Source organism: Dermacentor andersoni, chromosome 3 (assembly GCF_023375885.2).
Source record: "Dermacentor andersoni chromosome 3, qqDerAnde1_hic_scaffold, whole genome shotgun sequence".
In the NCBI taxonomy this organism is placed as follows: Eukaryota; Metazoa; Arthropoda; class Arachnida; order Ixodida; family Ixodidae; genus Dermacentor; species Dermacentor andersoni.
Window position 1 is genome coordinate 83,640,064 of NC_092816.1, and position 24,543 is coordinate 83,664,606.

The 24,543-nt window shown below is 45.0% G+C and overlaps 1 long non-coding RNA gene across 1 annotated transcript; it reads left to right on the forward strand.

Annotated features, from left to right (window-relative positions):
• The first annotated feature begins 1,206 nt into the window (after positions 1-1,206).
• LOC126544178 (uncharacterized) lies at positions 1,207-21,695 on the forward strand. The gene is made up of 3 exons (XR_007602078.3): positions 1,207-1,387; positions 11,156-11,192; positions 21,463-21,695. It is a non-coding gene; the product is annotated as an uncharacterized lncRNA (long non-coding RNA).
• Positions 21,696-24,543: the final 2,848 nt, after the last annotated feature.

Sequence of the window (24,543 nt, forward strand, 5' to 3'; positions counted from 1 at the left end):
TGTTATCTTTGTTTTCCCCCTTTCCCATTCCCTAGGTGTAGGGTAGCCAACCGGACGTTATTCTGCTTAACCTCCCTGCGTTCTTCTTATCTCTTTCCCTCCTTCACATGGCGTTTTGCTTCACTGTTTTAGAAAATTTCGTAGGTCATTTACCTTTGTTATCTTGTGAAAACATCTGCAGCGACAAGAAAAACTTGCCCCATGTTCGCGCACTGCAGAGAAAGACTATGTCGCAAGCTATGAACCCCTTGCGCACAAGTTTCGTCCCTTGAATGACGCAAGCTTTTGTTCTCTACTCTCCATGAAGCGCAGCTTTTCACTGTTACTGGGGCTTGGAGAAGGCACTCCCGGTAGGGGAAATGGTAAAATAATGCGTTGCTGATCTCCTGGCATCCATGTACCAAGTGGCTGTCATTATCAAGCCATATAGGAATGCCAGATCAATCTTTCGGAGAAAATCTTGTGGAGCGTTAAAATGAGGAAACAAATACTCAGCATCTGGCGTTGCCTGGGTGAACCTGCACATCGACAAGAGTGCAGCGTGTCACGGACGCGGGGATTTTGTTATAATTCTCACCAAATTAGTTTCCAAAGTGTCCCCTGTTCTAGCTTGCCTCGTGAATGAAGTGATTATCTTTAACTAATTGCTGAATAAAGTATTGTAAATACCGTGTACGTCACTGAGTCAGGTAGTTAATGGAATAATTACATATTTACCTGATCGCAAGTAATTAATTGCATGCACTTCATTGCGCAAACTTTGTGTCGCTGGTATTGACAGTTGTCAGAAAATTTATTTCAACAAGAAAACATTTATAAATTCTTCAAACAAGATCCACCCAGCTATTCATGGAAGCCCTACTAGAAATGCGTTTTAGATTTATGTACACGTGAAAGAGCCCGATGTGGTCCAAATGTCTGGAGTGGCCCACTAGACGTGCATCATAAGCATAATGTGGTTGTGGTACGTAAGGTCCCATTATTTATTTACTTTTATTTGTCTTAAGTCAGGCCATCTTTGTGCGTATTTCGCTACGAGATTTTAAGCGGTATTGGTTACAGTTTTTTTCAGACATTATTGCCCAACTTTTCTATGAGGACAAGCCCTTGTACACAATTCCGGGAACTTTTGCAGCAATGTCTATTGTTCGTCTTCGTTCGTGTCTGAAGCTGTACAGGCTCCCAGTTATATTGTTCGTGTTGGGATTTGAGCCTAGTGATGCCTTCAATGACGTCCACGTCGCAGAATCCAGTTGTATAAAAGCCGTGAGATTTCATCGAAAGCTGTTATTCTGGGGCAGGGATATTGTTAATTTATCATTATCATGACGAATATCAAGACTCTTTGTGCCATCATTTTTGCTGCTTCTGTGGTCATCGTCTACCAGTAAGTATTGCTTTAGATAACCAAACACGGTCTAAGAAAGTGATAATTTGCCTTGTGCTGTGTCCTTGTCCGTAGTACCTGATTCTGATATAGCGTCTCGCCGAATATCAGCATTGTGCAGAAATCCGCCATATGTCATGCAAGCAGTTTTAGTCAGGCAAACTCTGCATGAACTTTGGGGACAGGACGGGATGCGTCTGCGCACGTCTACACAATACCGCCTCTATTTTTTTTTTCGTGCGGTATAGTAGTGAATGTTCCGAGCAGTTAGTACGGAATTTATCAAGTTCCTCATGCATTTCCGCAACTACGAGGGCGTTCTGTCAACAAAAAATTATGAGTCAACTCCCCACTGGTGATCAGCGCGGTTATAGGGCACGTGGCACTGCGTTCCCTCTGATCCTCGTCTGACTCGGAACAAGCTAAATCTATGCTCTATCGTTGGAAACTGCGTTGACGTGTGTTGCAAGAGCTGAGCGTCGTACTGCGGGAATGGTTTCGGCTACAAGTACTGTGCCTACTGCCTGACTATTGATTTGAATTAGCGAATTCGGTTATCGCGTGCTCGGCATTGTGGTGGCCTCCACGACAGCTATAAGTTACGCTTAACGTTTGATGTTGCCTTGCAATGTGAGCCTTAACACTCTGGCGTGCAATCGGTAGCTAGCACTATTCAGAAGCCGTAATTCCCTGCACAGCTTTTTAGGTATAATGAATGATTCAATGATTAAATGACTGAGCGCTTTATTTGTTCCAGTTTATAAGTAAATGAATCCCTGACAAAAAATTACAAAAAATAACTTGAGAACATCTTGGGCCCAGAAAACAAGCACTAGATCCACCATAAAGCGGTGGCTCGCAGGCACAATATATGTCAGGAACAATGACGAATTAACATTTCGTAGAGACACAAGATGTGAAAAGAGAGCAGACTTCAGTGATTTCGTTGACTCTGAAGTCATTTACTGGGACAGCACCATCCTTGCGCAGTAAAGATCACCATACTGTTTGAATTGTGATGATGACAATGCTCCTTTGAAAGACAGCCCGCGCCAGCAGTGGGCTATGGGCCACAAAATGGGTAGCTGCACTCCAAATTAGTAGCTTTCAAAAAAAGAACATAAGAAGGTCGTGCTTCGAACGAAATAGTATTTTGTAATTGAGCAGAGAAACCAGATGAATAGACTGTTATATATAAACGAAGAAAACCGAAGATCCCTAGCAGAATTAAGGATTAGATAAATCTTGAATAATTACGGTAAGAATACTCACTCAGTTATCTGCTTCTGCCTCAAGTACGGCAAACTGGATAAGAATGCAGCACTTATAGGGAGGTTTTAGGGCAGAACGGTTTGTCGTATAAAAACTTATTAGTTTAAATTATTAATCTGGAAAATGACAATGTTATTACGATATTCGAACCTAAACATATTTTTGTGACAGTACAAAAAAATTGTGCGCATTAGATAAATAACATCTGACATTTTCTTCTTTGTGATGTGCGTTATTTCCGTTTCCTGTGGCTTAAGAATGCATGATATGCAATTCCAGCAACGCAAATACACAGATTTTACCACTCTTAAAATCCCCGTGCCAAGGTGAGCCTGATTTAGGTAGGTAAAATGACTAGCGTTATGGAAGCTTTTAATTCACAGCTGTTTCACTAAAGGCTTACGCAATTTCTTTTTCGGTCGAGGCGCTTCCATATTTGAGTCCTTAAAGATGGCTGATTCAAATAACCTCAGTATAACCTGTTTGTTTTTGTTAGTTTTGTACAAAACATTCACATTTATTTGATTTGATGCCAAGTAGGAATAACGAACAAACACCTACCTTCCCAACGCTACTGCCTTCATGCTTGTCGGGTTCGGTCATTCGTTTTGAAGATAGCTCCTTGTCACTAGTCAAGGCTAAGACCGAAACTTCTACTTGAGCTGATGTCACAAACGTGCTGATGCAGACCCATCTGCGAGATTCTAGCAATTTTATTTTCTGTGTACACTAGCATTGCTACTATATAGGGCCCTTGGTAGCTGTGAATCGTCTGACCTACTGTGTAAACAACATGGCTTTGTAGTTGCGTCGTCGATGTCGGCATTCATGCTGTCGGTGGTTTGAACGTTCTTTTCCAAACACCAACCTTGTCGTTGCTGTATCCTATATCGTGCGTATTTGCCATGTTTGAACCTTGTCATTATTATTGCTCTATACGCCTCCTTTGTACCATCGACGCTGTTTTCACGGGCATGACAACAAAAATTTACGCGTAAACACACCGCCGTTATGGTAAGACAAATTTATGCGCCATGCTTATAATGTAGTCCTTTTTTATGTACTATTCGTTCTGTCCTCTGAAATACATTCCCAGACGTCTCCGTTTGCCAAGTCTATATAATGTGTGCAGCCTTTTACTAATTACCCAGCACTGTGGATGCGCGGTAGTTCTTTTGCCCAGTACTTAGCATGCTCCACTCCTAAATGCACATCGCATGGATTGGACTTCCATTCCGACTGTTTAGTAGTTTTATTTTTCTTCATGCAGTCATAAAGGGGATGACGAGGTAGCTTGACAGCGACAAAAATCCTCGTTGCATGTCGTCGATGAGAACGATCATCGTCAGAGTAACAGCATGAATGGACGGGGAAGGTCCGACATGACAAACCCAGTTCGGAGCCCTTAACTAATGCCCAGCAATGTGAGCTCTTGCGGAATAAGAGATACAGCAGAAGATGGGCACTTCGCTCCAGCCTTCGGTATTCTCCCTGATATGTCGCATGTTATTTTACCGTCTTGTCAATTATCTTGTGCACACTTCCTTGGTCGCTGCTACCATGGCCTATCAAATGTCTGGGCAATGTGGAACAACGCAGCACGTAGATCGCAAATAAAATGCCAGCTCCTCTGTGGATACCTTCAGGGGCGAAATAACGTGAAGCTCTACCAATCTACCATCTCTACCAATCATGGAGGGTTCTCCACGATTGGCTAAAATATTCGGGCCATGCACACTTCGTGTGTCTGTCAAGCGATGAAGGGCATCGAAGTTGGTACCTTCTGAATGCTGCTATCGAAAAACCCTTAAACCTTCGTCGAAGTCGCTGACCTTTGTGAAAGTTACGATAACCTCCTGCTCTGCGAGATGAAGGAGTTCATTCGTGCCGAAGTCGGTCGGAAGCTGGCCCTATCACTGCCATCTGCCATTCCAAGCACTATGCCAAACTTTACCTCGCAGCCCGCGACAGATGATGCAGGAGCAAGTATCTCAGCTTTTTCCATCCCGCATTCTCCGCCGCCGGTGGCTGCCCCTGTAACTTAACCCGAAGTTGTAGCACGGACCTTCCGCATATCTTCTCACCACCACTGCCCACTGAACCACCACGTCCACTTCAACCCACTTGTTCTACCAGGTTACCAGCCAATACTGGACCATCACTCACTATGCTTTTATTCTAGTATCCCTGATCATGTGCCTTGCTTCTGTAGATGTCGCTCATGGCTCCCCGTGCTAACCAACTTGCACACTGCTACACCACTCCAGTTCCCTTCTTGTCACCTCCTGAATCATATCCGACTTCTCCACACACTGCCAATCCTTCTTCCCGTGATCGCCGCTCGTCACCTCCACGAAGCCGTTTGCTTTCCCCAATGCGTCGTCACTCCTACCAAACAAACCTACGAAGCAGAAAAACTAGTCGCCGCAGTTCCCGAGGCAAGAACTGAGTTTGTGTCTAACAGTACAAGGCCTCGATCTTCCTCGGCGAACGTGGTCGAGACATCTAGTTGCAACAGCAGCTGCCGTTTCTCTAATCACCGAAGAACTGTGTCGCTTGCTCAGAAACGTAATGACACCCTTGTCTGCACTGTCGCTCCGTTCAAGCGCACGGCGCATTACCCCTGTCGTCGCATACACTAATCGTATCAACATTCAAGGACTCACGTACACACTCAAGTTTGTTTTTCGGTCTTCTTGCTCATACAACATCTTGGGGTGGGACTCTTCTCTCGCCGAAGCCGAACTTTCGCCTTTTCTTGGCGCCTAATTAGATGATGCTGACGATTCCGTCAAAAGCTGCTCTTTGCTGATGACATTACGACACCTCCGCACTCATCTGTGATTGCGACTGCCTGCTCTATGTTACAAGTCTCATTGCCCTTTTTACACCGTCGCATTTTTGTTCAGCAACGATGTTTTGTTCCCTTCGCTGTCATCAATGTCAACCGGGTTTCACTCACATGCTCGTCTCCAATGATTTGGCCTCGCTCTACACTTTGAGTCCATCAAAAGTGAAAAATGGGCGAGTTGGTAGCAAAAGACAGCACCGCGTCCTGTCATTTCTTGTGCCTTACCTTCTGTCGGAGCAGTTCACGTTCTGAAGTCAGTCACACTTTGAGTCGGCTAATGTTTTGGACGACTTGAGCTTATCGCCTCGGTGACCATCTTCGATGCCCCGATCGATGACACCTGATCGGAGATCAGCACATTCGCTTGTTCCCCTACTTGCTCCGTCTTCGACAGCTCTATTGACATCCTCCTCAGCCCTACTCAAGGTCCCCAGCTCCTAAACCTGCTTCGCAAGTACTGCTCAAACATTCGATTGTCAACAAGCGACTTTGGCCCACATATTGACGACCTGTCGCGAAATCCATACGGGCACCAGCGACCTTATCGCGTTTTACCAACGGATCACCATGTTATTGAGCACCAAGTCCGAAATATCCTTCAGCGCGGAGTCCTTCAATCTTCTAACAGCCTCTGGGCGCCCCTGTAGTCCTCGTAAAGAAGAAAGAATGGATCCATCCAGTTTTGAGTGGACTACCAGCGTCCGAAAAAGGTAACACTTAGAGGCATGTATTCTTTGCCGCGCATCGACGACGCTCTGGCCTCTTTGCAAGGCGTGGGCTGCTTTTCTACACTAGAGTTAAGGAGTTCCCTCTATTGGTAAGTGCTCATAGCTCCAGCCGACCACCCAAAAGCAGCTTTCGTGACACCCGACCACCTGTATGAATGTAACGATATGACGTTGGGCCTTTGCAACGTCCCCGCTGCTCTTGGACGGGTGATGGGCGATCTCCTCCGTGGGCTAAAATGGAACACGTGCTTATGTTACCTTGATGACTCATTTGTCTTTTCTCCTTTCTGAGCCACTAATCTGTGCCGTCTCGAACAGGTGTTTCAATGCTTTGTGTTGCAAACTAACACAGGCCTCTAACTTAACATGAAGAAATGTCGCCTTGCAGCCAAGCAACTAATGATACTCAGACTCATGGTTCCTAAAAGCGGCATTTTACCCGACGCTTCGAAATTTCCCACCGTCACGAATTTTCCGAAACCCGCGTCTTTAAAGGAACTACAAAGCTTCATCGAGCTCTGCTCACACTTTCACCGTTTGTCAAGAATTCTGCTACAATCATTTATTTGTTTATTTATTTATTTATTTCAGAATACTGCAGGCCAACAGTTATGGCCCATGCAGGAGGGGCTATACAAGGCATGGAAATACACTGCGACATAAAAAGAAAAAGAAAAAAAGAAGGGCAGTTTAACAGATTGCCGCTAAGAAACAAGCAGAAAAATGTGTATACACATGTACATATTTATGCATATATACACGTATACGCACATATAGAGGACTCATTCACTCAAACAAATACTCTTCTAGAGCTTTAACAAAATTAGAGGACTGGAAAATGGCCCCCGGAAGGCAGTTTCAGTCGGAAACGGTCCTCGGGAAAAAACTGTGTTTGAATGTTTCAGTTCTTGCAAAAATTGGTTCTAGTAAATGACTTCCTGTGTGGTGTGTTCGTATAGACGATAGCTGTTTAAGTACTACGGGATGCGAAATGTTTAGTTTATGAGCTAAAAGGTTATGCATGAACAACAAACGGGGCATTTTCCTACGTACTTGAAGTAGTTGTATGTTATTTGTTTTCATTAGTGTCGTAGGTGAATCAAGCCTTCTGTATTTGTTATAAATAAACCTAATCGCTTACCTTTGCCCCATCTCAAGCTGGTAAATGTCCTTCTTTATGAACGGGTCCCATAAGACCGACGCATACTCTAATGTTGATCTAATAAATGTTATGTATGCAAGACGTTTAAGCTTACTTGGAGCGCCTCTAAGCTTCCGCCTCAGAAAGCACAGCTTGGAAAATGATGAGGAACAAATGTCTGCAATATGCGCAGACCAGGTTAAATCGTTTGTTATTGTAACCCCTAAGTATTTATGATGTGTGACCTCCATAATAGAATGATTTAGCAGGCTGTAAGAGAAAGGAGAAACCTGCTTTTTGCGCGAAATTCGCAAGAGGACCGTTTTATCTAGGTTAAGTTGTATATTCCATTTAAGGCACCATTGATGAACAGCTAGTAGGGAGTTTTGTAAGAGGTAATGATCATTACGCTCGTTTATGCTCTTGAAAAGAATGCGGTCATCTGCAAAAAGCCTGACAGAGACATTTTCGGAAACAGCAGCCGGCAAATCATCAATATAAATTAAAAATAGCAGCGGGCCTAAAACGCTTCCTTGGGGTACACCTGACGTAAGTGGAAGCACTTCAGATTTACAGCCATTAACCTCTACGTACTGTGTCCTGTGTTTTAAATAAGCATTAATCCAATTAACAAGGTAAGTAGGGGCGCCAATACTTTCCAGTTTATAAATAAGTTTACTGTGGGGAACTGTGTCAAATGCCTTGCGGAAATCTAGAATAAGTACATCAATCTGCCCTGATTTATCAAGCACAACAGAAAAATCATGAATTGTAGTAACTAACTGTGTCACAGTGGACATTTCTTTCCGAAAGCCATGTTGTGCAGGTGATAAAATGTTACTTTCAGCAAGATAGGAGTTAAGATAAACAGAAACTATGTGTTCAAGCAGCTTGCAACAAGAGGAAGTGATTGAGAATGGTCGATAATTAGAAATGGTTAGCTTGCCCCCTTTTTTTTAGAATTGGCACAACGCGGGCCATCCTCCAGTCCTCCGGCACATCTCCCGAAAGTAACGAGACTTGAAAGATCCTCGTTAAGAAAACAGATACCTGTGCTGCAAAACGCTTCAGAAAGGCATATGGAAGCCCATCGGGACCCGCGGATTTTTTATCTGCGAGTTTACGCAGCATAGACACAACACCGTTCACAGAGATAGCTGATACGTCACCAGGATCTTCAACTGGAATTCTAGCTGTGGTTGCGCGTTCCATAAGGAACACGCTTTGAAAATACGAGTTAAAACCTTGCGCTATGATCGTGGAGTCGGTTACAACGCTGTTATTAACTCGGATTTCGGTCAAGTGGTTAGTCCTGCGACCTAGAAAATTCCAAAATTAAAATTCCAAATTCCAAATTTCTCTGTTTAACGAACTCCTGCGAGGCGATACTGGCCTTTCTACCTTGTCTTTAGCATGCGACAACGCGCTTGCAACACAGCGTCATGTGATCACATCGCCGCCTGTACTGCGTCCTTTTGACTCCATAGCCCCCACATAAGTCCACACGGACACCAGCAGCGTGAACTTGGTGCTGCGCTCGCTCAGTGCAAAAGCGGTTACGGCGAATACGTAGTAGCCTACAGCAGGGCACTAACGAAGGCCGAATCGAATTACTTCGTCACAAAAAGAAGTGCTTAGCTATCGTTTAGGCTCTTGGAAAATTTCTGCCATACCTGTCGGCCGCCCTTCGATGTCGTCACGGCAACCACGTCCTATGTTGGCTGCTGACATCGGAACACCCATCAGGCCGCCTTCCCATCCGGTTTCAGGACTTCGACATGCGCGTTGTTTATCGGTCTGGTCGTAAACACGCCAACACGGGTGCTCTCTTTCGCTAGCCCATAACAAGTGACACGAATGGCCTTTACGCCATCGACTCAATTTTTTGTCACCAGAGCCCGCCGATGTTGCTGCGCAGCAGCGCTATGATCTCTGGATTGCTGATCTTTTGGACTGCTTTTCTGACTCCCCGGCGACTCCACCTTCCCGCGCTCTCCGCCGTCAAGCTTCTCACTCTGGAGTACGGGATGGACTGCTCTATCGTCACAATTATCGTTCCAGCGGTCGCAAGTGATTGTCTGTCGTTCCTCGCCACCTCCACACCGATGTATGCTCCGCTTTTCATGCGGCCAACAACGGGCCCACGCTGGCCTTTTCAAAACTTACACCAGGCCAAGCTTCCGCTTTTACTGGCATGGGATGGATACTTTCCTTCAGAAAGACATCCGCTGATGCTCAGCTTGCCAACGCCGCAAGTCTCCTCCTCGCCGTCGTTGTAGTCCCTAGCGGCCGATTCCGGGCTACTCGGCCATTCCACCGCGTCGGAATTAACCTCTACAACCTTTTACCTTGCACACCTTGCCGAGAATCGCTGGATTGTTGTTTTCCTGGAGAACCATTCGTGGAGAACGAATGATATATTCAGAAACAGCTACCCTACGAACCGCCATAATCAGCGACGTTGCATCCTTGCTTTTGCAACACTGAGTATTTCGCCATGGGACTCAGGGGTCTTCTGAGTGACAGAGGACGTGTCTTTCTTTCCGAGCTAGTCAACGTGCTCCTTAATGCATGCGGTAGTGGCCATCGCACCAGTACTGCCTATCAACCGCAGATTAATGGCATGACGTAGCAATTTATTGTCACTTTGGTGACGTGCTATGTACTTTACGTCCAACCACACCACCTGGGACCTCGTTTTACCACATGTAACTTGCGCCTACCACACCGCCTCACATTCCACGACGGACTTCTTCTTCGCATACGGCCGTGAACTTTCCTATACGCTAGACACGATTCTCCATTACCGACCTGACCCATCTGAGTGCACGCCGCTGTATGAGGTTTCCAGGTACGCCGAGGAAGGCCGCCAGCTCGGCCGCTCTTTTGCGACTCAAGACCAAAGGCAGCAAAAGTTTTGTCGTGATGTCGTCCAGTCCAACAGTGCATATCAGCCGGACACTTTAATCTGGCTCTGGATACCTTCGACTACTCGCGGTCATTCCCATTTCCTCTTTTTTCTTAACGTATGTATGTATGTATGTATGTATGTATGTATGTATGTATGTATGTATGTATGTATGTATGTATGTATGTATGTATGTATGTATAGACCCTCAGCACAGCAGCCCGATGCGCTACCCTTTCTACAGTGGAGTAGCCTGTCAGGCAGCTGGAAGTGCGGTCAGACGCATCGATAGAAAGTCAGCTCCTAGAATGCGCGTGAAAAACCATAAGAATGCTAAGGCTATAATATTAGCATTACTTTGCTAAAACCGGAACGAAAGTGTGTCTGTTAAGCAGATGCCAACAACATAAGATATTAGCCTACTTACTGCAATATTATGTGCGAAGTGGAATTAGCAACTTCGTGTGGCTTTTCTTTTTTGTTCGGTGTTACGCCATAACCCCATAGCGCAGGTAGCGCCTAGCGCCTCAGCGCAGGTACAAAGTGATAAGTATGAGTGAAACCAAAGTATTATTGTGTTGTGCGAATATTGTTAGAAATTACTTCTGTGCTGTTCTCCTTTCCCGTTTCATTGTAATTCCAATCCTGCTTTGGCCACGTTGGCCTGCAGTATTGTAAAATAAATAAATAAATAAGCAAGCAAGCATGTTAAACGTAATTTAATATGAAATTTGTGGCAGACGCACCAGGTAATACCCTTCCTCAATTCTATGTTCAGACACGCGCACCATTTGCTTGATATTATTGGTATATGGACTGGTGCTATTGAAACGATAAGAAGTCACTATACACGGCTCGTCTTTTTCAGAACCGATTTGTCAAGTGCGGCATGTGATACCAGCATGGTAAGATCCAATATTCTTGGTATTAGCCTCTCTTCAATAAACGTTTTCGGTAAATCACTCGCAAGAAGGAGAGTGGGAAAGAACAAAACATAAAATAATTACCACGCAAATATTCCATACAGATGTTTAACTAGCGAAGCTTAAACGTATGGACATGGCGTTTATTACAGGGTTAATAGCAACATTTAATTAAACCACACCTTCGTAGGCGGCCGGGTCATCGGTACGCAGTTGGTCCTTGCTCTCAGCTGCACGAACATGTTCTTGTATCCGAGCTGCAGCATCGGCACGGCGTAGGCGAGTTCGTTCCCGGTTCTGCTCGCTGTGTTCCTGATTGAAAGCTGCAAGTACGTATGACGCGTGGCCGAAACATTTCGGAACCGGAGAGAAACTGCTGCGCGCGCGCGCTTGTCTACGACTGAGAGCAATGACGTCAGTACTGGCGCAGCTAATCGACCTCCACCTACATAGCACAAGTCCTTTTCACTCCGATCCTTGACGTCATGTTACCTGTCTCGACTGCCATTGATATTGACACGTGTACTTATATTTAACGGGCGACCACGTTTCGCCGCCTAACAAATGTTATCGCACAGCGCGGGACGCGTCTGCATGTATCCGAAGTTTCTGGATAGTTATCGATGCTTCTATCCGCTGTCTGTTGTCGCCGAACCTTGTGTTATCTGATTTCATCGCGTGACTCGAATGTTGTAGAACTTTGTGGAAGGCATGCGGGTCCCAACGATTAGTCTGGAACATTCGATGACTGCTGTATAAAAGCCGACGCACTTGACCCGCTAATCAGATTTTCGACGATCGCCGACTGTGTTCGCCGCTATCGTTGTGCTTTAAGTGTAGCCAGTTTTGTGGGCACAGGTTCGCCCAATGAAAGCTAGTTTTGTCTTTCACAGTACTGCTACTGTGTTCTTTAACGTCACTACCACGTGACATCTGGTGGAGGCGCTGGGTAGTGACGGGTCCAGACTAATCGTTGGGACCCGCATGCCTTCCACAAAGTTCTACAACATTCGAGTCACGCGATGAAATCAGATAACACAAGGTTCGGCGACAACAGACAGCGGATAGAAGCATCAATAACTATCCAGAAACTTCGGATACATGCAGACGCGTCCCGCGCTGTGCGATAACATTTGTTAGGCGGCGAAACGTGGTCGCCCGTTAAATATAAGTACACGTGTCAATATTAATAGGAATGCACATGAGTAGGCAACAGTTATTTTGACGTCATCGCTTTCAGCACGTCAACCTTGTCAATGTAAATTTCGGGCCAGGTAACGCGAGGTCACGAATTGGACTGAACAGGCCTTGTTCATTCTAGGTGGTATTGGCTAATCGCGCGCACCTCTTAGTAACTTTTTCTTTCGCGCATGTACATGGGGTGGCGCCAGAGGAGTTTTTGGCGTACAGGCGACCGACAGACGAATGAATCGGCTAACCATATAAAGCTTCGCTGTAAAAGGTGTGGACGTTAGCCTGTCTGCTCTTGTGCTACCAGTCACTTGAAGAGATGACGGCGCTGTAAAAACAGCAAAATGTAAAGTACAGACGACCTATGTACACTCACACATCATGCCGTACACAGCTCATTTAAATGGCTGTCGCATGGAACAATGGTATTCAAATGTAGCATGGCTCTCCGGGATGATGGTGCTTGTGACCAACCCGGCCTTTTGATAACGTGTGCTCTGAGTAAGTGATTTGTCTCCCGATCGGCTATGCTAGCATAGGTAAAAACTACCCGATCTTAAACAAGTCACCAGCAGCGGTTAGCTAGCATCATGCAAAAAACAGCGTTGGAAGCTGCAGGAGAGGGCACGGAAGCCGTGATGACTGCCAACTGTTGCGCCTATTTCAGAAAAGGCAATATATAAAAAACGGAAATCGATATAGCTTACAAAACAACGAAGCCCTAACAAGGAAGAAAAGAGCAGGTAAAACGGAGAGAATCATTATGAGGTAACGAACATCTGTCACGCCAAAAAAATACAAAATTGCATTGTCATACAGTGACATAGTTAAAACGGGCTCCCTCATGCGGGCCTTCACAGAGCTGTGTGAGCAGAAAGGTTCACATATTTCGGCGCGACAGTTGTTCGTTTCTCAATAGTAGCTGATCCCTCGGCGGCTACTCTTGCGTGCTGTTGTGAATCAATTTTATTAGCACGCTCTCTCTGTCATGTTAGCTATAAATGAGCAAATGCGGCGAACCACATGCGATGGCGTATGTTTACATATAAACCAGACAGACCAAGCTGCCGTGGAAAGTGCAATGACTGGTTCATAAATGCATATGGTACTTTGGGAATCGTAATAAATGCCTTTGTTTCATTTTATTGGGGTAGGTAAGTAACGGCGGTGGCCACGCTTCACTTATTGTGGAGAATGTATAAGTATATCCTAAGAATCTAGTCTTATGATATGCAATATCACTAGTTTGGAATAGTTTTTTCCATATTTCATCACTCAGGTGCAATTGTAACCCTCACGTGTAGTCTTCTGAACGATGCGCCGATGCCTCGCCTCACCGATCTGTTCAGCACAACGATGCCACTCTAATTTACAGTTTGATATAATTCTATAAATATTGGTAGTGATAGAAACAACCTGCAATTATAAAATCTATAAAATTCAAAGTGTTATAACGCCGAATTGTGCAGCGAGAAGTCTTTCCTGCCTCCATCCTAGTTATCTACGAAACGTTTAGTTTGGAGCGATTCGCTGTTCTTTATGTTCTTTGATGTAACATATTTGATGTTCATCAAGTTATACCAAGCAGGCGGCACAACCTTCTTGCTATTATAACAAGTAATCGCAATGCCACTGAGCCAAAAAAAAAAAGCCAGTTCATGCATATTCGTTTGTCTTCGAGCGCGTGCTGGGTTTACCACTCTCTACCAGCACCGCGCATCTCATGCAACTAGGCATGCACAACACCCTATCAGAGGTGATCGAGGCTCAACGAGCGGCCCAAATAATACGACTCTCATCATCGCGAGTGAGGAGACGCATCCTCGAATCCGTTGGATGCGGTCACCAGGAAATCACGGAGCGCAATGTGACCCTATCACCCGTGGTCCGAGATTCGTTCAAGGTAGATACCATGCCACGTAACGTCCACCCTCAATACAATGTTGGCCGCCGGGTAGCCAGGGCTCATTCCCTGTTAAAAGCGGCTGCGGCCACTCCGAATCTGGCATGTTTTGTTGACGCCGCCCAGTACGAGCGCTCTGATCACTATGCCGTAGTTTCGGTTGACTCCAACAGCCCTCTCATTAACTCAGCATCGGTGCAGAAAGTTTCTGCAACAGTAGTCGAGCAGGTTGCTATAGCAATAGCACTGAAAGACCCTCTACGTCCCAATATCTTTACAGACTCTAGGTCTGCAGCCCGAGCTTTCGCTTCCGGCTCGATCTCAAAGGAGGCGGCGGCCATCCTCGGCAGCGAGGGGGCTGCTGGTTTTCATAGCATCAAATGGTTCCCGGCCCATATGGGAATCAATGTGCACTCTGAGGTTCTTAACGCCAATGAGTTGGCCCATGACTGTGCGCGAGGTCTTACACAACGCGGCGGTTCAGGTGGATTCACGGGCGGCGACTTAGGACTGTGCAGGGATTCACTTCTCACCTTCTATAAAATCTTGGCACATTATCAGCTCGCTCGACGGGCCTTTCCGCTACCACACCCTAATCTTAATAGACCACAATCGTCGGTATTTCGCATGCTACAAACGGGGCCGTTCCCCTCCAGGGGCCGATTCAGTCACTTTGCGCCTAATGTAGAACCCCACTGTCCAGACTGTGGGGAGGCGTACTGCTCCTTATCCCATATGCTCTGGCAATGCCCTGCGCTACGCAGCTCATCGCTAACCACTCTAACCGACTGGGAGGCACCCCTTAAAAGCGACGACCTCTCAGAGCAACTACGGGCTGTCCAGAGGGCCTGCGACAGGGCGGAGGACCACGATCTTCCTACCCCGACGTGGGTGCGGCCCGCGACGGCTGCGGGGACTCCCTGAAAGGGGAGGTACCCTAACGCTGTTCCTCAGGACCATTAGTAAAGTTCTTTGTCTGTCTGTCTCTCTTTTATTCCTCCTCAACATTCTAATCGGAAAAAGGTCAGATCATTGAGAAGAGAAACTCGCTACCTCTCAAGAGGTGTATTCTGTACTACACGTACTCCAGTGGTTTCCCGCCGACTGCGACGTGGCGGGCAACGGCAGGTCTAGTGGCTCATGGCAACACTTTATTTCTTTCGTTCTTGGTACATGCAAGACAAATTTGATACGGAATTGACGTGGGGGACATGGTTAAATGGTCGGCAAATTCGTGACTTGGGCGTCCCACAGTGGCACCAAAGCCGCTATAAAAGCAGCTACGCGTAGTGCGCGCCGATGGACGCGCCACTGGTGGCGGCCTTGCGCAGAACACACGGGAGAGGAGCCAGCGGCGCGCCTAGTTTGTTGTGTTGTTGATAGTGCTTCTTTGTCTTATTCACGTTTTCAGAGCAAAACAGGCAACACCTTTCGCATGTGCGGGGTGACCAAAGTTCAAGGAATGTCGAAGAAGAATTGTTGCACGGTGGGGGGCTCAAATACCGGCAAAAATGTGCCGGCCATATGGTTCTAATCATTCCCCGCAAAGCCTCATCATGGGAGCAACGGTAGCAATGGAACGTTGCTTCGGCGGGAAATCTCTTGTTCTCATCCTTTCCTTTGTCGCTTCGGTGTATTTGTTTTCACTCGTTTGTAGTTAGACGCGTAAGCGACGAAGTTGGTCTGCAGTGCAGTATGCGGTTTAAAGGCATTTCGCTAAAGTTCGGAATGCCGTTTGCCGCTTATATTGTTTTCTCCTTCTTTACCGCGTTCGGCTAGCTAGGCAGCACGACTGCACGAGCGCATTGCGTTATATGTTAGAACAACTGAAGTTTGCAAGAACTGAAATTGTTGGTTTTATGTGGCCCGTTAAATCCTCGCACCAGCTGTCGCGCACTTCATGTTTTTACATCTATCTTATGCCTGGCTTCGCGCATGTTTAACTGTTGCTAGTTGCTTCACGCATAACTCCTGTTGGTTCTCTTGAGCTGCGAAGTTTTCACCCTACCTGGTTTGTAAAGGGTATATATCACGCTGTGTCTTATCGGAATGATACCAAACAAGTGCTTCTTTAACAGCTTTATTCTTTTCGCCGGAGGGCATCTTAGATACCGTGGTTTTTCGGGAAATGTGTTTAGAAAATAGGTAGTTCAGGGCGAGAATTCCTGATAGTTGCTGCATATGGTATTTTTGTTCCATTTTTCTCTGACAAGTTCACGTCACGTTTGGCAAGTCATCACACCTCGAAGCTGTCTGAGTAGACTTAACACGCCAAGTGATTTGTTTGTTTCACCACGTAGTCCCTTCTTGAATGTGAGTTTTGTACTCAACTGAATTCTTTCTTATTATGCTTATGCCGCAGAGGACTAAACCCGGCCTTGCCGCCAGCGCTCATTTACTCTGACTGGCGCTGCTCTGCCTTTAAATATATCATGTGACACCTCTCTACAGTAACATTTTAAAAGAAAGTACTGAAAAATTAGTCAGACTTTAGCTTTGTACGTTTCCAAGCAGTTCCCTTGGGAAATTTAAGATCGCAAGAACTGCAGCGGGAATGGCTGTTCACCGGCGTATGAAAAAGAATTGAATCGGCGGTACAGCGCTAACGTGTGCCTTTATTAACCCGTGCGTTTCGTGACTCATTTGACTAGTGTACGCGTTCCCGTCAATAAATTCGCAATTACTCTTCTTGAGGCGACTTTGACTGCACTTATTCGGCGATATCACATGTATTCATCGGCAGAAAAATCACAATGGCATATGCAGACATCGCACCGTGCGGATTTGTTTGATATAAGTCTGCACTAACGACGGGTGCTTATTATTGAGGTACAGAAGCAGCATTACGGCAAAGGTAGAATTTTTAAAATGATCACGACATCGTATTATTGAACAAAATTTATCGGCTAGTTAACATGAGCTCCACTTCATGTAAATGCTGTTCATGGCGTTTGTCTGAGGGGCACACCTGGCACGTATGTGCACCATGTTGTCCCAAACACCGGTAACATCGTGTTCATACCCGCTCTCACAGAGGTTATTGTCTTCCCTACAGCTGTCACCGCAGAATAAGCAGCCTGGCACCCGAACAAAGGAGAAATCGCAGCCGCGAACTGCAGCCATCCTTGCTGCAAAGGGTTGTCGTCTGCTACTGCTCCCGCGCGTACTGTTGGAAGCGCCCGCTAGGTGGCTATCAGTGGCTCCTCTATAGGCGGTGCACGAGGCGTATAGTAGCACAAAGGAACAGAAACACATAAAAACACCTACTTAGGGTGGCCGGTTATAAAATTCGAAACACAAAGCGAGTTAATCGCATGTACATTTAATCGGCGCCCACATTGTAGAAGTGGAAGTAATAAACATAATTGTGAAAGGCATTAATTAGTAGCACTACTACACACCAATAAAAATACGCTGTTAAGAATTTTACACATCATGAAGATTTTCATATTCTTGAGCTAGCTTTTCTCTTATTACTTTTTTAAATGCTTTAGATGAAGTTCCACACCGCAGTAAATTTAGTTTGGATGGGTATTGATTTAGCATGCTCTGGTGTTTCTAAAGCTGATCGATGGTCTCTACAATTGATGCGGCTTCGAGATTTGTAAATTGGGACCAACTTTAGTTTATACACAGTTTGTCCACCAAATTTGTAATAAATCGAAGGGGTGTATTAGGTCAGATACTGACATAGTATCTCTGAAGATAGTTTGTGCCCGTATAACTGCTTTAGAGGCAATATATTGAGCGTGCTTTCAAGTGTTTCAAATTGCACTTACTTCGCCCTCTTATAAAATTAGAAGGGAATTAGGGTTTTTGTCAGTCAATGTTAGCTACACCAAGCAATTTTAGCCCATTAAGGCCCAAGAAAAATCTAATAGTTGCATTTTGTTGATTTTTCGTGTCAGATGATGTTTTCACACTTTAACTACATTGTGAAAGTTTTGTGAGTGGCGCTTTATTCTTTGAAACGCTATTATCGGAGCAATGATTATGGGAACAAAACCTGATATAGGTCTCGAAATGTATACGCTATATCTTGGAGATTCCAAAAGCAAAAAAGGCTTGCAGCGAAGAGTCAAACGAAACTTTGCGCAAGCACGGATAACCTTATTGTAGCAAAATTAGCATTTTAGTGGGAAATGTTGTTTGTTATGGAAGGGTTTTTACTTATCAACTGTGTAACCTGACTTCATCAAATAACGAGGAAGGGCTTTGCTGTTGCTTTCAGGGGCGCGCGCGACGCAAATACATTATTGGCGCAGATCTAGAAGCGATAATTGGCGATGAATACAGGCATTCAAAACTGAAGCATTAAGCATTTTGTTCAGTGGTAATTGAAATATTCAAGCGACTGCTGACATCTCCACTATGACAATTGGTTCTTGCATTACAATACTGTTGTATGATTGGTGGGTGTCATTTTCCTTAGGATTTTCTGTCATTTCAAGAGGTGGGGCCGGCGTCTGGTTCACCAATCTGGGTTGCCCTACTTTTATTCTATAACTCATCTCGATTGCCATGGAAATATACACAGTCTTTGTCGTTTTATGTTCCCTCCCAATCATTTTCCAATTTGTAATAAAGAATGCATGAATTATATTTCTTTTTAAATATTTTTCATATGAAATCTAAATAGTTCCTATTTTCCTAAATCTACTCTAACACTGCTCGGTATTTTATTGACTGAGAAAACATGAGCACCATCATCTTTGTCAGTAGCAAGAAAGGAAATGGGAGGAATATTGGCAATCTTGATGTAATTTTAAATATATTTCTCTCCTTCTCTCCGGAAACAGTCTCTGAAGTTCTTGTAGCCAGAAAAAAATATTTTCTAGAAATTTAGGAAAGGAAAAACATCGTTTGTGCTTCGAGATCAAGCACACCCCTCTATATACGCATAGGCCAAGCGCACTTTAAAAAGTACACCTGCATTAATTTTCTTGTGATGTTATAAATATATATTGTATATAGAATGGCATGCGCTCATATTTTACACCATTCGTTTCTAAAACTTACCCAAAAACTTCAGCTTCGAAAGCGTATGCTATGCTTAACAAAAAAAAAGAAGCTGTATGTAGAGCGGCACCTGCTATGTTCCGCACATTTACAAGTTCGGCGATGAATAGATCAAACACATCATGCAGCTCACAAAAAAAAAAACTACAATGTGGTGGTCTTCGCAGAATCCTTCTTAGTAAAATGGCGTACCAAGGAACACTGTGTGATTTGTCTTTAATAATTTACAAATGAAAATAGTACTGCACTTTTAATAGTGTGCTCGGCACTAAGTGGTTAGGCACAAGTGCACTGGAGTATAATAAATTTGAAGCTTAACTTTCTATGGAATGTAGTACCTTAGTCTATTTCAAATGCAAATTTTTCTGGAAAGGTATATTTATTTTGTCGATTCAATGTGGGGGGCACCAATAAAGGTGTTTTTGAACGTTAACTCCTAAGAATTTTATTGGTGTCGACTGCTAAATAACGCTAGCTTGGATGTAAATTGGTCTGTATACAATGGCTGCTGCTCTTCTAGGCTTGAAAAGCACGTACTTAGTTTTAGCAATCATTAAAAAAGCTCATTTGCATTTAATCATGCATATAAATTAGTCATTCATGCTGAACCTTCTTCATGCAGTTGACGTACGTCCGACCCTGAGAAAAATGCGTTTGTGTCATTAACATATAGTATTATTTTCTCATGTCCTTCAATATTTGCAGTATTGTTAATGAATAGCGAGAATAGGCCAGGTCTTAGGATACATTCATGAGAAACACTATACCTGAGAAATTCTACTTGACATGCATATTATTTAATGTAGTATATTGCTTTCTAGATGCTACATAATATTGTGTCAGTTGCCATGTGGTACCCCGATAACCATTTTACTGAAATTTCCGTGAAAGCAGGTCGTCTATGCAGTCAAGTGCCTTGCTGAAAGCCAGAAATATTCGTAGTGTATATGTGTTGTTTTGAATGTCGTCTATACTGTATTCTTTTAGGCTAAGGAAAGTGGTCTCTGCAGGCTTACTTTTGCGGAATCTACTGCTCTTTAGCGATTACACTGTTTCTCCTTAAACTACATGCAATCGTCTTATTTATAATGCGTTCGGCTATCTTTGCAAAGACAGAGAGGACACATGTTCGTTAATTGCTGAGTTCTTCAAAAGCCCTGCTCGCAAGAGCTGGCTTCCTCACCATATTCTTGAAGGGGGGGGGGGGTAAACTCTCTGGCGTATCATGACGTCACGCCCTCAGTGTGCACTCCAGTGCGATGTGGAGCGACAGCACAAACTCATGCGTAGTATCGGTCTCAAACGCGACATTGGCGTGTTCGCCAGCTGAATGAACTTGCAAGGCATGAACGTACGGAAGGGCACCGTATTCGGCTAACCGACGTCCATCCGAGCTGGCCTTGTCCAAACTGTAATTTACGTGTTCGCCACAATGCAGTGCGTACAATACGTGCGATGTCTTGAGTCGCGTTTTTTTATGTCGTTAAGCACTTTCTGGCCTCGAGAGCTACTTTAATTGCCTAGAGACGAGAGGGAGGGAACAAGTTTAAGTGAAAGAAAAAGTCGGAGATGATGACCGGAGGCTGAAATGAAAATTTAAGTGGCTCCTCCTTCCTTTGAACTGTGCCAATGCACTTCTTTCTCGGAGCAACGCTGATATTGATGGGCGCTCAACGAAGGTACCTTTAGCCTTTGTGCGAGAAGCTGCCTGTGTATGTATGCGAGATGCCTGTGTATGGAGTGGTTATGTGTAGTATGTGACAAGGTGTGATTTCATGCACCATCTTTGTCGATTTGAGTTGGCGTATTGTCTAGAATGAAGGGACTACGTGCACCTGTGCCTTAGGCATATGGTTAGTCAAACCTCTAACGATTAGTTCTCTTTCCGATTTAAGCACAGATACCATAAAGCGACTGTGCAAATGCCAAAAAACAACAATATTTTATGTAAGACAAATTTGTTAAACAATTCTGAAATTGTCATTATAAGCATTACCATAGTCGATTACCTTTTAAAATGTAAATTGGTTGACTTAAGGGTTAACTGTTTCACTCCATAGGTTGAAGAACCAAAAATTACCCTCGTAAAAGATTTTGATTCTAGAAGGAATTTGTTATCTATATTTGGCATCTTTTCAGCTCTGCAACCCCAATACAACGGACCAATGTGGGCCACACTGCCAATGTGCCCTGGTCGTCGAAAGTAGCGCCACCAACATCATTCAATATCGGTGCTCAGATATAACCCATCGAACCAAATAATATTATTATACTCGTGAAACAACGTGGTCCATCATTCAAGTATGATGTGTCAGCGTCTTTCCTTGAACTCCGGCTCGCTGTTGAATTTTTCACAGAAATATCAATAAACAGTGAAGAAAAAGGCTAGAGTCATTTTTTCGTCAGTGGTGGCAAGCTTGGTTTGTCTGGTCGGGCGATATATAATAGATAGAGATGTGTGATTTAATTATACGAGGCCTTCCAACTTTCAGGAATTCTAGCTGGAAGTAAACAGATTGAGCTGTCTCCTTCTAACAATTACCTTTAGATAAAATCACTGGAGTTAAAATTTTAGCTATTGTTTCCAGTGTAATAAGACAGTCCTTATCTTCTAAAATCAGGCGCACATTTCTGACACGATAAAGGGCATAATTTTCTTGCACAGCCACCATATACCTCATTCCTTAAAACTTCCAAGCCAGCGAATCAGTGATTCAATATTGCTCGCGCCTAATTCATGGTTCTCAAACGGATGGTGGACTGAGCACTCTGGAACTAGAAAACAGTTCAGGTTAGCACCTCAGTTAAAGTGCCAACCCAGCTTCTGAATCCGCACTGGCTTAATTTCCACAGATGCCGTTTTGTGGCTGCCACAATGCCTTTCAGGCTGCCCATTCGATGCGTCGACTTGGAGCAACCTTCTCTTCACCAAGTACGTGGAAATATCAAGCCAGCGCTGAACTTCTCTCGAACACTCAGTTATATCAGTTATGTTTTCTTTTTCTATAAGGACGGGATTGGCAGAATATGTAGGTCTCGAACAGACCTACATAATAATCATATCTTATCACATGAGTCAAAATTACGGGGAATGCTTAAAACTTCCTAAGAATGTGCAGGCGACAGCCATCCGTCGCCATCCCCAGGAGCCACCTGTTTGCTCTCGTCACCTCTCAAAGCGGCTCGTCTTGCACGTGTCGCAGTGGCGTCTTACTCCACCAATTGCGTATTCGCAGAGTGCCTGCGTCACATTAGAGCCGCATGTTGCTCTCGTCGGGCTGCTACCACAGCTTCTTCCATAGCTGTTTCCACCCCGGCGGTTACGACGAGCGGCATTTCAAGCAGTTCTAGCTTCTTCTGCCGTAGCGGACTTTCTCAGTCTTCCCCGCCCACGACTAGGGCCTGGTGCGTCGTTACCCACACCGATGTGGAATGAATCTCTGAGCCCGCGTGGCGACGTACGCAAGGCGGGTGAGCGGGCTGCGAGCGTGCTACCGCCATTTCCTGAATGTTCTACCGGTGCCACCGTTGACATTTCCCTCCTTTTGCCCCGCTGCGCCACCGCGCTTTCCCTCAACGCCCGTATTCCGCTGCTGCTTATATTTCCCTCCTCCTCCCCAGTGCTGCCATTGCTTTTTCCCCCAAAGCTTTCCGGCAGCGCTCCTGATATTTCCTTCAACTCTCCAACTGCGCTCTGTCACGCTTTCTCAGAACGCTCCTGCGGCGCTGCTGCTTCTCCTTCCCGGCGCACTCCGTTCTTTACCTCAAGCACGACCTTGAAACAAAGAGATATAAAGCTTTCACCTTAGTGAAGAAATGTCCGACGATTCCAACACTTTCTAATGCGAAATTTGAGCGCAGCTATATACACTTGTTTTCATTTCGTGGTATGTAGAGGCAAATTTTAATATAGAAGCAAAATATATACACCGACTGGAAGGGTGCAGTGTACAGACAACGCCTTCGCAGAGGGATGGACAGTATGGGAACGCTGGCATGATGAGCGGCAGCGGAGCCACGATGCAAGAAGGCGACGACGAACGCACGAGGAGTTGAACGAGCGCGTTCGCGTGCTTACGCTGAGGGACGGTGACGCTCAATCAAGGAACAGGCAGGCGCCTAAGCGACGCTCTAAAATCAGGCAGCTCCTCGGTTTACTTTCATTGATATATATATATATATATATATATATATATATATATATATATAACTCAGTGTACATTTCCTAATCCAGGCACAACTAAATAGGGAAGGCCAAATAAGCTTTAACAAATGACCAGAACACGAATTGTCCTCCCTAGTGCAGTTTTCGGCCACTACCTCCCTCAAGACTCCTTCAATCAACCCATGGACCTCAGTCCCAAGCAGCTGCGGAGAAACTGACTATGGTGGTGGTGAGACTTGCCACTGGAAACTGAGCCCATGGCAACGGCATACCCATGAACCCTTTCGAATGAAGCTAGCTTAGCAGGGTTCTTTGAGAAACTATCATGCACAATGTGTGATATTGTTGGCCTTCGTGAGGTTAGAAGAACTGGTGAGGCCTATAGTGTGCTAACTCATGGCCACGTCCTCAAGTATAGAGGATTCCCAGATAAGAAGCAATACGGGGTAAGAAGAGGGGTAAGAATACGGCCGCTACAAGGTTCTTTGCGAGCTGCTTACAACCAATGGCCGTTTGTCCTTGAGCGATGTGTACTTGCAATTGGGACACACGTGCTTCAACTGCCGTTCTTTGCTCGCATCGCCCGAAACGTTTAGCTGGCTTGCGGACACGTAGAACAGTTCTCGGTCTGAGAGCGCACGTTGCTTGATGTGTTATTGAATTACTGCAATATACCGGTTTTGTGTATAGTGTTTGACATGTTTTTTGCTGGGTGATTGCGGGCTCACCATACTCCTGAGATTAAAATTTGCTTTTTCAGTCGTTAAAGACCAACTACAACGCAAGTTGACTTTGTCTAAATTTGTTTCAATGAGTTGTGTACGACCTTCGAGCCATATTGTCAAAACCACATGGCTGGTATTAGTAGAGATTTCGTGTCAAGACCCCTTAGACCGCGCCAAAGCAGACAACGCGCACACCTGGCGGTTGTCGCTATGACGTAACTCCTAGAATGTCATTTCCGGTTTCTTCAGCGTCCCCTGGGCAGATACGGAGGTCATGCGGAAAATCACGAAATCTAGTTGATGCGTCAGTTCCGGCGAGTGGTAATGGTT